This window comes from Lycorma delicatula, chromosome 4, assembly GCF_047948215.1.
Source record: "Lycorma delicatula isolate Av1 chromosome 4, ASM4794821v1, whole genome shotgun sequence".
NCBI lineage: Eukaryota > Metazoa > Arthropoda > Insecta > Hemiptera > Fulgoridae > Lycorma > Lycorma delicatula.
Window position 1 is genome coordinate 204,864,403 of NC_134458.1, and position 17,385 is coordinate 204,881,787.

The window sequence follows — 17,385 nt, forward strand, 5'->3', positions numbered from 1 at the left end:
TGGTAACTGGACCAAAGAAGACTGGAAAGAAGAATTTTCTACTAGTCAAATATTTTTATGTTCATGGTTAAAGGTTCCATATGTTAGAAAAGCATCAGATGAAAATACATTACCAGCTCTTATCCAACAATCAGTTAAACATTTCCAGAAAAAAAATGTTTTAGAGTTGTTTCTCATTTGAAGGCCCTTGTTCATTACTTCCAGTAAATGGTATGTTATAAAGTGTTGGATATATCAAGATTCTGAAGGAAAGGGTTGTAACACAACTTCAGTACAAATTTTGACAAGGTAAGATTGTTCTAACAAGATTTTGTACCATGCCTTACTGCCAAAAAAGTGGAAAAATGTTTCTAAGAATGAAACAAAGTGCTTCCTGGGCCGGGCAGCTCCCCAGACTTAAATCCAAATGAAAATCTTTTAGCAATACTCAAAAAATGACTCAAAAATGAATTGTACCAAAAAAATTTATCTCATTAATGTAATAACATCAGTATGATTTCTTGATGAAGAAATAAAAAAAAATATGTGTAGTACACTTCTTGAATCTATGCCAAATAATTAAGAATAAAGGAGGACATATTAATTACTAAATATTCACAAGTTAATCAGGTATGATCTTTTTTTCTAAAAGTTACTTTTATTAAATAACATCTGTGTTCAGATTAATTTGCATGCTACTGTAATTAGATATATTTATGTAAATAAATTGTCTGAAAGTAATTCTGGCTATAGCTTCAAAAATACAGTGTTTCTAAAAGTGTTTTATAAAATATTTTATATTTCATCTCTATTTTAACAATAATTAATAAATTGAATATAAAGAGGATGAAAAGTCTCTGTTGCAGCTGTTTATTTAATTCAGAACTGCCATTTTTTATTTGAGATATTTACTAAAATTTTGTAATTGAAAAGAATATTCTACTTAAAATAGCAGCTACAGTATAACTTATTTTTTACTTAATATTACGGACTTTCAAAATTATTTTTTGTATGGTGCTGTATAATTAATAAAAAATTAAATTATTAACAAAAAAATTATAATAAACAGGCTTATTAAATGTTATTAATTTAAAAAAAAAGAAAAATTTTAGTTATTTTAATAGTTTTTAATTATTGTTAGTTGAATTTTAAATTTATTTTGTTTTTAGGTATTATTAAATGTGCGTGTGAAAAATGAATTGAAGAAAAATTTTTATATTAAATTAAAAAAAATTGAATTAATAGAAACTAGTTAAAAAAAATAATAAATAAAAAACCTACTAAAATTTTGTTAATATAACTATTAGTAAGATTTGATATATTAGTTGGATGATAAAATGCTTAATCTTTTCCAGTAATAAATCTGCACCAGTATAATTTTATGTTCTGCAAATTTATTCTCTGTACACTCTAAAACTGCTACAGAATAGATTTTGGTGGATATTTATTCTTATTGAATTACATTTCTAGCTACATAGTTTATTATTTTGTCATATATGTTTATATAGCCATGTTCTAACTTCTAGAAGTATAATAATAAATAAAGAATTTGGTATTTGGTCTTTAGACTAAAATATAATAACAGCCAGTGTACATATTTTCATATTTATATACAGGGTAAATATTATGAGTTTTATCTGTATCTTCAGAGGGCTTAGTGTTTTTAAGTTATACAGCCAATATTGAAGCAAGTTGCTGCTGAACCTCTGAAAGAGTGTTGCTTATTCATATTCAGTTTCTACAGCATGTTCACGAGCGATCTATAAAAATATTTTATTTGTAATGCTAAAAGCATTTGTTAATTTTATGTACAAAAGAAACTTTAAATGGTGAAAAATCTGTTGATATTGAAATAAATATTTCTAAATAATGTGTTATCTATTGTAGAGCTGATGAGCTCTGAAGTTAAGCCTGTGAGAAGCTTTTGCCGTATAGCCACATTGAATTGAAACTGATGCATGATGCACTGTTTATATTTTGCAAGTTGCCTTATTCATTATGCTATGCATATTTACTTTTAAAATAAACTTTCTAATGTTTATAAAACATGAACAAATATAAGGATTAAAAATTATTAAAACAGTAGAAATTTTTATGTTATATTGTAATACAAGAAAAGCTTATCAACCTATTAAAACATCCAGAATAAATACAAAAATAATTACATAATAATTTTTGTTTTCCTAATAAATTTATTTTTTTAATGTTTAGTTCACTGTTTTTATGAATAATATACTTTTTAATACAAGTTTTAGCCTGTTTATACACCCTTCATTCTATGTCTGTTTATGATTAGCAGCCAAAACTGTTCTCAATATTATTTAAATAGGTGATATATGGGAATGATTTATTAAACATGACTTAAGTTTGGCATTTTACTTTGCTTAATGTCCTTCGATTTCTAAAAGGAGACTCTTGAGATATTGCAGGTGTTACTGAATCATCAGGTTGCAAGGGGATGTAGTTAATATATTTCCCAGGAATGCATTCTGTGTTTTATTTATTATCTAATTACTAATACTGTAATTAAATAAATAAATTCTGTTGACTTATTAAAAAGCTCACTAACTAAAATAGCAATTTTAAAGGACTATTTCCCTACCTAAATAATTATCAGTAAACCCTACTCTTTATAAAAATCAAATAACTTCACTTCACTATTACATAAAATTATTACTATTATTATTTAATCATTAATGTCCCACTTCTGGGGAAATACCTCTCTTAAAATCAATTTCTTACAGTCTTATTGTATAAATTCCAACCACGTTCTTTAACGCATCAACCAATCTATACTTTCTCTTTTGCCTCCTCTGCTCTTCATTTGTTACCCACTCTGCTCACACTTTTCTTCCATATTAAATGTCCTTCCACTTATCTGCCCATATTAAATGTCCTATCCATGGTTATTTTAGATGCTGCACTGTTAATTTATTATTTTAGATGCTGCACATTTTTCACCCTCATTCTTGATCTTGTGTCTTTATTCCTAAAATATATTTTGTTATAATATTAAGCATCCTTCTTTCCAGATTCAGAGGTCTGACTAGACCTATTTATTAAAACTGGTAAGACAGCTGCAGTCCCTTTCATACATTTTCTTAATTTCTTGTAACTTTTCCATTTATATTTTATTCTCATTTGGATCTCTTTATGTTGGTTGTTTTTAGGGAATGATAATTTCTACTTAAGATAAGTATATTCCTCAACATATAACATAAGTTATCACCAGTAAGAAAACTAAGGACATCTTGTGGTTAGTCATTAATTTTGTTTTGTTTAATTTTCACTCCTGCCGATCTGCTGTCTGTCTTCCCTTAGTTTCATTTCAACTCTAAATATATATTCCAAAATTAAGGAAAATAGCAAAGAATATATAAGAACTCCTTGTTTCATACCTCATTAGATATTGATTTCTTTGTTGCTGAGTTTTAGAGTTATGGACATAAAATATATGAACTGATGAATCAGTTATAGTTTACATTGTTTACTATTCCAGGAGACATTTAAAATAATTATGGTAATTTTACACCATTACAGTAAAATTATTTCATTATGCATAGGTCCTATACTTCTAGTTTAATAATTCACTTGTTTATTACTACTATTATGCATTAGTTACTAAATTAGTAAAATTATAAGTAATTGCTAAGTTAATTGCTAGATAATAATACTTAGATTCGAACATCAGATTAGAACATTCTTAGATCAGATTAGAACATCTGAGTGTAGTTAATTTGGACATAGAGGAATGTGTAGAACATTAAAAACTGTAGACAAGATATAACAACTGATATGTAAAACAAATAACTGAGGATGTGTAATATAAAAATTTTATGTTAAAAATTGAACAGAAAAAAGTGGAAAAAAGAATCAAATTACTGTTCTTAGGTAACAATATTTAGCATTTTTTATTTATGAATATTTATCTATTGAATATTTATTTATTAAATATTTATATCTGTTTTATTTGTGAATAAATCTAAACAAGATTAATTACCTATTCCCATATGATAATCATTCAAATATCTTAACATTCAGTTACTGAATCTCATAAAGTAATGATACAAAGTCATGGCAATTGCATCATGTTTTCATTGATTTGTATTAGTAAAGTGTTTAATGTAAAAGAAAATTATTAATCAGATGTAGAACTGTAAAAAGAAGTATTTACATAATTACTTGTAAATGTTTTGATAGTGATAAAATGAGTTAGTGGCTTTGGAGGTAGAATGATGCTACCTCCAAAAATTGAAACTAAACTGAAATGTGAAATGTGTTACATTTATTTTAGTATAAACTTGATAAAAATAATGTTGCAGTTCGTAAATATTTCACTGTTAGGAATTTTTTTAAATTTAATTTGTATGTATAAAATATATATTATATATAATATAATATTTATATACTAGCCATTATTCATTTGCAGAGAATTAAAAAAAAATTGCTTGTATTTCATATTTCCTGCATGAAATTAGAATTTATCTAATTATTGATTTCGGCCTCTAATATTAATATTACAGCGAGTTAATAGTAGTAGTGAATTTTTGCAACCATGTAACTGATAGTAATCCAGTGTTTGACGGTTTTTCACTCAGAATTCTTTTGGACAAAACCGATTGACATGAAATTTGGACAGTAATTAGGGAATAGCTCAAGGAACAAAAGTTACATAGTGCTGATGTGTACTTTTACCTTGGGGGTGGATGCCACCCCTTCTCGGGGATGGAAACTATTACATTCAAAATAACCACAGAAATCGATGGAGGAATAAATTCTAAGCAAAAAATTTTCTATAAAAAGTTTTTGTAGTCACTCCTACTTTTTGAGTTATTCGTGATTGAAAATGTTGATTTTTCATCCAACCATTGAACTATTTTTCATGAATAACTCAAAAACCTTACGTTTTATTGAAAAAAATTACTATTAGCGAAAATGAAGGTTAAAAAATAATGAAGAGTGGGATTTTTTTTTTATTTCTGTAGATGCAATACAAACCAAGCTATGCGTCGTTGAAGATAATTTTTTGTTCACTGAAAACTGAAGTAGAACCTTCAACATTAAATAACAAAAAAATGGAAAATTTTTCAAGGAAAACTATTATATTTTTCAAAGTACTTGAAAAGATCTTTAAAATTAGCTTTGGTAAAAGTCATTATCATGAAAACTAATGGAGTTATGAAAATAAAATGGTTGTCTCCCTTTTTCAGAGACAAAAATCAGCAATGAAGAAACAAATGACTTTTCCACAAGAATTGGAATTGAACGTATTCCTTTTACAATTTACTTTATTTAATTACTAACAATATGTTCTAGAAGTTTGACTGGTTTGGAATGCTTAGATTTGAAAAAAAGATTTATTCAAATTTGAAAAATCTTATGAAATTTCCTAAAATTTTATTTTTTTCACCATAATTCAAAACCTAATGAAAATACATAAAAAGTGCCAGAGTACAAAAATTTAGTTTTGTTTTTCTGAAATTTTTTTTTAAATTTCCGTAGAATAAAAATTGATTGAGATATCACCGTTAGAAGTTTGTGTTTGAGTGCAAGGACCACCTTCCCCAAGCCCTTTAAACTCAAAAACTTAAAAAACAAAGGGCTTAAGGAATCTGAACTTCACATGCCTTGTAGCTCTTGAAATTCCCTGCATTGGTTTTTTGAGCAATTGGATAGCATGGCTTAAAAATTAAGGAAGTTATCGTTGAAAAACCAGTCACATTTTTTCGGTGAAATTTTCATAGCATGTCAATTTTTGTATTCTCGACAGTTTTGGAGCATTTATGAATACATGTGAACACATATAACTGTATCTACATATGTATAAGTGTATCTTCATACGTGTATGTGTGTGAAAGTATAGGTAGGAGAAGAAATATAACTGAGCACACTATAGGCAAACACCTGCTGATGGATGATAGAACTATGTGTGCATAGATGTAGAGAGATATACAGCAGATTTATATATGTGAATGTATATCTCTTTGATATGGTGTAGTCAGTACATTTCCAAAACCGAAAGAATTAACACATGCTGCACTTCATTAGTGTTACCTTTCAAAAATTATTGAACTAAAGTTATTATTTTTTGATTAACAAAAATGTAAGTACATCAAATTTATGTTTCATCATTTAATACATAAGCAGAAATTTCATTTTCATGATAAAATTAAAAATATTAATTATTTTAAATAAATTCATTAATTTTAATTTTAATTCTGAATAGATTTTTAAATATTCTTTTTATTTGGTTAACTTTAAAAATGTTAGTCTCAATGATGATCCAGAGTTAACAATAGTAAAATGTGCTATTATAATGTACATGAAATTTTTATTTCTCTCCTTTACTCATTTTATAATTTTAGTTTTTAATTTTAAGTAAACATGATTGTTAATTTTAATCACGAGGTCGGTTTGTAAGGTTTGGTATGTTGCAATAAATTATAAACTACATAAACAACTGTAAAAAGTTTAAAAATTCATTATAAATGCACCATTAAAACATTTTAAGCTGTTGAAAACTAAGTTTTTTTTCTGTCATTCTAAGGTTTGCATCTTTGTAACACATCATAAATTATGTTTCAGAATATGGAACAATGTTTATTCTATACATTTAAATGATTTTGGGCTACAAAACACAATTTTAACAATTTTTTTTATAAGGGGTGGTTATTAAGGGTTGAAACATTGCAATAAATCATAAATTATATTATAAACAGTAAAGGGATTTTAATTTTAATTCATTATAAATTAAAGCATTTCAAAATTCATAAAAGAATAAACATTCTTTTATGTTGTGGAATATAATTTATGGTGTTTTACTACATTTCATTCCTCAACATAAAAGCATTTATTCTACATATTTAAACATGATTTCAATCTATGAAACGTTTAAATCTATGGTTTTTGATTTTTTTTTTTTAACAAGGGGTAGTTTTCACCCCCAAAAAACAAAGCACACATCAGGAACATGTAACTTTTGTAGCAGAGGATTAGATAAGTTTAATTACAAATTTTCATGAAAATGGATGTTGTCCGAAAGAATTCTGAGGTAATACTCTATTTTTACTGTCAAATACTGGACTGTAGGATGCTTTGTCAGTTATATACAGCTGCATTATCTTTATGAGCAACTGTGAAATATGGTAATATGCTATTAAACATGTAACATATGGTAGTATGCTTTAAGTTAATGTACATTGACATTAATTCAGAGATATTTATTTCAAAGTTATACTATTTTTACACCATGAAACAGATCCTTTTGTGTCCTGTAACCCATAATACAAATATGGAGATCCAATTGCTGTTATGTTGTTTTTTAGATCTTATCATTTTGAAAAGATAAGATCTAATTTTTTTTTTTTTCATTCATATATGTAATCTATTTTATTGTGTTGTGATACATAATATTGTATTTATGTAATGTATAGTGTTTATATATTATAGTAATGTTTTTACTAATTATGTGTGTATTTCATGAAATTTAAATTTTAAATGTGACATTACACATTTTTTTATATTAATTACTTATTAGTGTTTATATTTATTTTATTAATTAATTGATATTTTTTCCTGTGAATGAAATTTAAATGTGGAAACTTTTTAAATAATTATACAATTTTTTTTTGAGAACCACTGTCATCTTTTGTATCTATAAGTATTGATAAAAATATACATTTACACAGATTGTGAATCAAGTGAAGAGATTTTTTCAAAATTAGTGTGAAAAAATGTATAAATTAAAAAAATAATTGATGGATTAATCCATTATTTGATGAAAATCTATCATAACAAAAATAAAATATGTTATTAGATTTTTACAAAATTTATTTAAAAATCAGTACACAGCACCTTCCTCAGATGTTATGAAAAATTAAGTTTAATAACAGATTTTGTCTATTTTATATTTTTAAATTAAAAAATATTTTTAATGGTTTACTAGATCGTTTGAATATTGTATTCTATTGCCTGATGCATTAGACAGTGGTGAGAGAAAAAAATCAGTTGGTTGTTTAAGATATTAACCAGCTAACTCCACTGTACACTGCACCTTGTAATTTCTACCTTAAGGCCAAGCATGAGAAACTAACTTATACATTCTACAAAATTATTTATTATGCATTATTTTGTTTTAATAAATTCATCATTTTAACTGTGACTCTAAATAATAATTATCTAATGAATACTGTTGCATGTGAAATTGTATTAGGTCAGTTGGAGGATTATAAATTACAGAGATTTCAACATGATTGGAGATAAGAGAAGCTCATTAGATTCTTAAAAAGAATGAAGTTGGCTGAGCCAAATTATGGTATCAAAGATTGTTTAATTCAGTTGAACAACAAAATATAATAGTTAAAGACATTGAAAGAGACAGATAAAAATGTAATAAATGATATACAAGTAGGATGTAACTAATATGTTTAATTTAAAAGATTTATGGTTACAATATTAGAAAACAAATTGTGATGCATATAACTAGTCAAATGACCAGTGAAAAAGTTGATTTAATGCTGCAAATAATATGAATTCCTCCCCTTAGAAAATTTCAAGCTGTTAACTTAACTTACACTCTTGTGTAGAGTGTGACTGGGCACTCAAAATTGTAGCAAAACGGAGTGTTGTTTTGTTATTTTTGGTTGTACAAGAAAATTGCCAAAAATTGTCAAGTAAATTATTAATTTATTTTTCCTTTTATTTTTTGAGAGAAATATCTGTTTACTGAACGTAAAGTAGAACTAAAGTAATATAATTTTTCTTTACAGTATAATGTTAACAATTTGATTCAAAATTATTTTTTGACATAATTTTACGTAGCAAAATAATGAATAATGAAATTAAATAAAGTTTTTTAGAAATTTAGTTGTACTAAATAAAAACTTAATTGCTCTGTACTTCTGTAGTGACTTTAAACAAGAATTAAATAGTTTTGTTTAATTTTCATTGCCTTTGTATGTCTTCATAGTCTTTGTAAATGGAATTCTCTATATTGGAAACAGGCTACATTTATTTACTGTTCATAGTGAAAATTTAGAAAAACCTAGTGCTAGTATCACTTACATGTAACACTAATATGGTTAGAATTTTAACTTTTCTTAAAATGTTGTGGGTTTTTCCAATGCAACTAAATAACTTAAATATTATGACCTAATTATATTTGCATTATATGACTCATCATTATTTACTTTACTGAACGTTGACATCAAATTAACTTTCTGTTAATTCACATGTCGTATTTCTTTTTAATTTTTGTCTAAATACAACTGAAGATGGTAAATCATCTCACCTACTGAAATTTGTAAGACGATAATTTTATCTACAATAATATTTTTTATAATGAATTTTTTTTGTAAGATGATAAAAATGAAAATAACATTTTTTCGTGTTTGTTTGAAAGATACCATTTAAAGAATAGCCTCAAAACAGCAAATTGGAATATTGAAAAAATTGTCCAACACTAAAAGGGTTTTTGGAAACTAGTGAGGAGAAATGTAATTCTTCAAGAATATATATATTTTTTTAATTGAAAGACTGGCCAGATTAAATTTACAAAAGTCAAGACTTTGGTATAAAAAATTATAGCATGAAGAAAATAGTTAACAGCTGTATTTAGACAAAAATTAAAAAGAAATAAGACATGTGATTTAATAGAAAGTTAATTTGGTGTCAAGGAAATAATGATGAGTCATATAATGTAAATATCATTAGGTCATGAAGAAATGTTATTTTCATTTCTATCAACTTACAAAAAAAAATTATTATAAAAAATATTATAATAGAATAAAATTATCATCTTACAAATTTCAGTAGGTGAGGTTTACCATATATTAGTTTTCTCTTTGTCCTGGATTTCTCACTCATTTTATCCAATTGCTTAATTTTTTCTTTTATGATTTTAAAAAATAATACACTTAATTAGATAGTTAAGAACGTGAGTTTAATTTCTTTATGGCATTTAAGGATTTGATGCGATTTAAAAATCCCAGGCATTTACTATGAATCGAATTAATTGGATGCTAACAATGATGTCACTGATATGCTGTTGATTTTTCAGTTTTAATTGTAAGGGATATTTAGAAAATAACAACTATTTAAAAAAATATATATTTATTTTCAAAAGATTTCTCTTGATTATAGTGACGTTACACAGTTTTCATCATTACTGAATTACCATGATGTAATTTACATTTCTTTATAAAAAAAAAATCTGCATGGCTGATCATTGTTGAAAGAGACAACAATGATACTATAAGTAAGCATGCTGTATCTTTTGTTTTGGGTTGTGCATTATAGGTTCTTTGAGTTGTTTTTAGTTGTATATATATTTAAGCAAGATTCAACAAATAAATTTTCTTTATAGAAAAAATTTGTATCAAAAAATGGGCAAAATCATCTAACTTTTAACTGCCTGCTTACAAGTATTTTTTCAGTGTTCTACTAGGTGCTGTAAATGACTGAAACAATCCAGTAAGAATACCATCTATTATTCATTCTCAAATATGATATGTGTATGAAATATGAAACCAGTTCTGTTATCTTTTCCTGTAGATATAATTTGTTTAAGGCTATTTTATTTATTTTTTTTTAATAATGTCTACGCAAATAATAATATATAAAGTATGTAGGAAAAGCATTTTAAGTATTTAAGTGGAATTGAAAGATGTTGTAACTAATAAACATGGGAACACAACAATTTGAATTAATTTAAAATGTATTCATGAATTCTTAAAAACTGACTGAATTTATCTACTCAATTTATAAATTAAGAAATATATATTCTTCACATATATCACAATCTGTGAATTTTGTTTATTGATAAGATAATATTTTTTAAAATGTGATAAATTAACCCATTGTTAAACATGTTATTTTATATATTAAATTCATTATTATGTTTGTGAATAGAGATTAATTTATTATGATTTGTTAATGCTCAGAGCTGTGCTATTTGAATAAATTACAGTGCCTGTATCTTAAGTATAAATTATCATTTTTATACACACAAATCCATAACTACATTATTTATTAAATGAATTTTTTTAATTGTAATCATAGTCAGAATGCATTACAGTGTTAATTAATATTAATGTATACTTGTAATTTATATGTATGCTCTCAATTTACGTTTTTTCTGAAGTTAACTAGAATAATATAAGATGTTAAAGTTCATGGGATTGGTCTGTTTAGTTAATTAAAGAAATCTTTAAATGTGGGGAAGCCATATTCTGCATATTGTTGTGTATAGAAGAAATCTACATATATTACTGTCTTAGAAAGTATATATTTCTTATCTGTTTTTATTATAATGTTTGATCATTAGCATGAACACTATTAAATAATCATTGTGAACAAACTTATATATTTTATCTTTTATTGCCCATTTACCTAGTTTTCTAGAGCTAGGCGAGTGGTATTTGATAAAATGTTTGTTTGCAGTCAAATATTCTTAGACGCACTCCCTGGTGGGTACCAGATGTATAAATTTGGATAGTTTTCTTTTCTCTGAGGGTAGATCATTTCTTTCACAATTTGCCCTATTCCCTATCGGTGATCCTTTCATTTCCAGTTATCTTTTGCTAGACATCCAATGGATCTACATTAAAAATGTGGGGAAGCCTTTTCAATTACTGTATACATATATTTATATGGTTTGATAAGAATAGCTGTTACTGTAGACCTACTGGATATATAAAAATCCAGTGTAGCATGCTTATCAGATAACTTATCATATTACATTTTTGACATTATATTTCATTAAACATTGCATACATGCATATTCCATGCTCCCATTATACTACAGTGTTTTTAATTATAAAAAAGACAGAAATATAAAATCATAGGTTTATTTATGAGTTTTATCCTGTTTAAAGTGTAACCCAATTCTTCAAACTTTGAACACTGAATTCAGAAGGTTTTCAGGAGAAAATCCTTATATAGAGTTATTTACACATCCTTTTTTTTTAAATCCATTTGTAGAATAATAAATAAAGGTTGGATATATTAACTCTTTGAGTACCACTGGCATATGTATATTGTTCATGCGTTTATGAATTTCTAATGAGATGCGTGTTAATGTCATATGTCTTTTTTGCCATTATTCACTTGCATGTATTCAAACGTATGCAATATGTATATTAAATTTGAAGGTAATCATTTGAATTTTACTTTTGTCTTTTCTTCTTTTTTAAGAAAAAAGAAATATATATATTAATAATATTATATAAGTACACTTTTGATTGAAAATTTTGCTTTTATGAGGCTAGCTTACTAAAATACTTGTTACAAATTCTAAGAATGTGTAACAATACCACTCTATATAGCAGTCTCTCTCTCCTTTTCATCCAGGAGTTTCTGGGTTTGAATCACATTCAGACATTTTTTCACATTATAATTCATTTCATATCATTTAAATTTATCAATTGTTTCTAAAAAAAAAAAACCTGTAAAATGTCCAAACAGAATTCTCAAAAAGCTTGTTTTATAAATTTTTTCTGTATAAGCCTGGAATGATTTCATTTTCAAAATAAATTGTAGGTACCATTTTTCTTGCACCAAAGTATAATAACAAAGTCAAAATTTTAGTGATATTTCCTGAAAATTAATATATTGTTTTGTATTTTTGTTTTTAAAGTAATATTAATTCGACAGGATTTTATTTTTTTAAGATTTTACAGGATTAAACAGCTTTATTTTTTATTAACATTCCTGAATGCTTAAAAATTGACTGAATTTATCTACTATTTCTTAATTTATAGATTAAAAAATATATTCTTCACATACATCACAATCTGTGAATTTTGTTTAACGATAATAAAATAATATTTTTTTAAATGTAGTAAATTATCCCATTGTTAAAAACGTTATTTTATGTAAATACAAGTTGAGTAGTGAACAAACTGTTTCAGGCCATTTAAAAAAAATATATGTTTATTTGAAAATATTCTCCTGATTATAGTGACATTATACAGTTTCCATCATTATTGAATTATAATGATCATTATGATTATAGTAATACTTTTGGAAGAAAAGCATTAGAAACACATATTAATTAGTGAACCAACTGTTTTAGGCCACTTAAAAAATACAAAAAAAAAACATAAAATCAAGAACACCAAAAAAATGCAAAAAAGAGTCTTTTGTGGTCTGATGTTTAGGTTATTTTGTTCAAAATGAGAAATTTGATTTTGGTATAAATAAATTAAATTTATTTTTATTTATTTATATTGCATTTTTAGTGTAAATGGTATATGATTTTTTTTAATAATAAATTATTTTATAATTTCTTTTTGTAAAACTATTTTTTTTTTCAGTTTATTCTACTATAATATTATAATGTTCATTATCTAAAATGAAGTAAATTTTTGATATACCATACTTAATTGTTAATTAATGTTTAATGTAATAAAAACTGTTAAATACATAATACTGTATAGATAAAAGTGATGTTTATTAAATGTCAGTTAAAAGTAAATTTGAGTATTATTAAATGCCATTATAATTACATAAACTTTGAGAGATATATTTCATACATTTTATTAAATGTTATTAGTGATATGAGTGTATTGTATTATTTAATGTTAATGAGATCATCTCTACATTTTAATAATTTAAAAATAACTCACTGATCATCTACAATAAATATCTTATTTTGTTATTAACCTAAGTTGGTCAAACACTGTACATCATAGTGTGAATGCTTATTAGATGAGTAAATGTCAATTGTATCATTCGTTTAGAAATTAAAATTGCTACTGGTTTTTTATTAGTTTAAATAATTTTATATGGTGTGTTCAGTGTAAGAACTATCCTGCTATAAACATTATTTTCATCATTATCTGATGCTAATGATTAGTAAATATATAATTATATGGTTTGTCATATTAAATAAGTTGATAACAGTAAGTCACAACATAAGATTTTAAATGCATCGAATTTTCCTGTACAAATATATGCTATCACATCATACCCAGTAGTATTTATTGTAACTAAACATAAATATATTAGATAGCTGTTATGCTAAATGTAAATCATCAGAAATATTTTCATTTTCATTCAGGTTCCTTATTGTTCGATCTCATATTATATATAGAAATAATATTTGTCCAGCTGATGTGCTATGGTTCTGAAAATAACAAAATATAAGCTCCAATGCCTTTAGTTCTATTGATGTCAGTTTCCCAACATCTTGATTCAAAGTTTCATGCAATATAAAATTGGCAATAGTTATCTTTGTAGAACCCTAATGTAATTTGTTACTATTTTATGGTTTTGTCTTAAAATTTTTTTTTTTTTCAAATAGAAAATATTTTGACATGAGTCGTGAGAAGCTAAACAATTTATAAATGGCCTGTTTCATTTACCCACAAAGAAGTATGGATACCGCATTTTTGTTCAAATGTAACTAAACCTGAAAGTAATGTAAAGAAATAGTGCTTGACCCCTCTCATAAACAAAAATTTACCGAAAAGTATTGATTTTGAACAAACATCTAGCTCACTATTGATGACTGCTACACTTTCCATAAGAATGCTACCCAACAAAAATAAACAATGTGGGGCTATTTCTTTTTGGTATATTTATTATTGTTAACTGTTCAAATCATAATTCTTTGTTAAGACATTCAAATTTATGTACGCTCAATAAGTTCTAGTAAATGAATGAACTCATATTCTGTTCACATGTTTATGATAATGTATGAAACATAGCTGTAATTAGCCATTCATCTAAAAATAGTAGTTGTAGATGAATGAGTCAAATAAGATTCAAATAAATAGTCCATAACTCTGGTGGATTTATTGAAATCATTGAAAATAATCATCCAAAACCTATATTATTTCATCTGAGTAAATGAATTTTCAGTCTAATTTTTATATTATGCAATCAATTGTCCTTTCAACTATGTATACAATATAAAGAATTAGTTATACTAGATTGTTATTTAAATAAATAATGAATGATCAAACACCATACATAAAAACTGTTAACAAAGTGTACATTTTGATTGTTAAACATCAGCAATATGTAATGCAAATTAACAAAAAATAAATATAATTACAAAAATGATAATCAAAAATGTAAAAGAAATACAGTAAATAAAAAACTAATACTTTTGAAATATTACAAAAAGATTATTAATTAATTCTAATATGTGTTAACAAATTGAGATCCATTGTAAACTATTAAGATAATATAGCTTTACACACAAAGTTAGCTTATTTAAGCTAACTAGTTTTCTTTTAAACATTAGTGTCTTGTGTTTTTTAATTTGCTTTTTTTACATTTACTTTTGCTGATTCATTTATATCTTATTGATTATTTAACAATTGAAATGTGAATTTTAACTGTAAATTATTTTTTTATGTAGGGGTTTTTTTTAACTTAAATTTGTGAATTTAACTGATTTCACCTTTGTTATTTTTCTTTGAAGAAAAAAGTGATGCCTTTCAATATTTATTTAGAATATCACAGGTTTATCTCTTGTCATCTTAAAATTCTATTATGTTTTTTTTCTAAATTACATTACAATTTATATGCATATCAGATCTGATTACAATTCTAAAGTAGGTCATATCTAATGTAAGGTTGATTATTTCTGAACAGTACAATTAATGGAATCCTGAACAGCCAAAGCACATCTAGTAACATGGACAGTTACATTCAGTATGTACCTAAGACTTTTACTATAAGAATCATGCTTATTTTAAACTGCATTCAGACCAAAGTAAACTCAAACATTTGATTGATGTTAAAGTTCGATTGAAAAATGTTTGTTTTTTTTTTGGAAAAGTAAAATATATATGTATATACTTCATGGTAAAGTAAATAAAAAAAAGTTTTTAATAGTCTTTTAGAGGCCTTACTTTTTATCTGCACTTTTAAAAAAATATTAACTGTATTATTTGAACATTTGATAGAAATTATAGAAAAAGATTTTAACGATTAGTAGTCATTGTTAGAATTTATTTTTATGTGCTAAACTATTCTGTTATAACATTAATAATTATAACTTTACAAATTATATTCATTTCTCTAAATATATACATATATTTGTGATATTATTTTAATGTATTTAAATACATTTTTATATAAATCCTACTTATACATGATTTAAGTAAGTAAGCTGAGGGAAAATTAATTGGACATTCAGAGTTGATTCTTTCATGATTTTTTTTTTATGAATATTTAATAATGTTTTGTTATTCAGTTAAGAGTAACTATCTTAAATGTGTTTCTGGAATAAACATTAAATTAGCGAAAGTTATAAATTATTTCTAATTCTAAATAAATAAACATGGAAAATTCTAAATCAATAAACATCACATACTCATATTTTGTATATTTCCTTTAATGATATTATTGTTTAGTGAAATATATATATATGTATATATATATATATATATATATATATATATATGTATATATATATATATATATATATATATATATAATATATGTATGTGATGTTAGTATAAATACTTACATACACAATCAGGTTTTTCTAAAATGGTGGGCTGGCTATACTTTTTTGAATTCTACTTGTAAAACTGAACAAAAAATATCCTTAGGAAAAATTGCAATTTCTCCTTTGTTTTCCCCCTGTCTGTCATGTTGTTATTTTTATATAAAAATCTCAAGTTCAGATAGATGAATCACATTGATATTTGTTTTCTTTTTTTTTTTTTTTGTCTTCAGTCATTTGACTGGTTTGATGCAGAATATATGGGTTAAATATACTGGTTAGATGGAATCAGATATATAATAAATTATACCAAATGATAATACATATAAAATGTTTTTTCTAAGAATGAACAAAAAAAGAATTGGTGTATTAACAGTAGTAATGATTACATTATTAATAAAAAATACTCTTAGTATACTTAAATTATTGTCTGTCTGATCTGGATAATTGGAGTGTAATTATTTAGAATTTAATTATCCTTAGCAAACAATATACATGGCAAGATGTAGCAAAATACAGTATGTAGCAATATTACAATTGTTAATTCAGTTACTTAATTTTTGTTTAAATCTTTTAGATTTTCTTTATTCCTTCTTTGGTATGTTTTTAGATATAATATGTTTAAGCAGTCAATTATATTGTTAAATTATTTTTGTTGATTTGTAGTATGGTTCTCCAAAAACCTGTAGGTATCTATGAGAGCTTTATTGACTCAAGCCCAATAAGCATCCCTAGTTTGATTAATTAGAGTACCTGTTAGCTTGTTATATCCATGGATTTCCAGGTGAGGAATGTTTTTAATTATAACTCTAACTGATTGATGCAAAGATAAATTTCAATCTTTAATAGTTTTAACATATAGCTGGCATAGCTTGCTGCCAACAGTTAATCTACCCCAAAGGAAATCAAATGTAAATTATCTTTGTCATTCCAACATTTGTTTA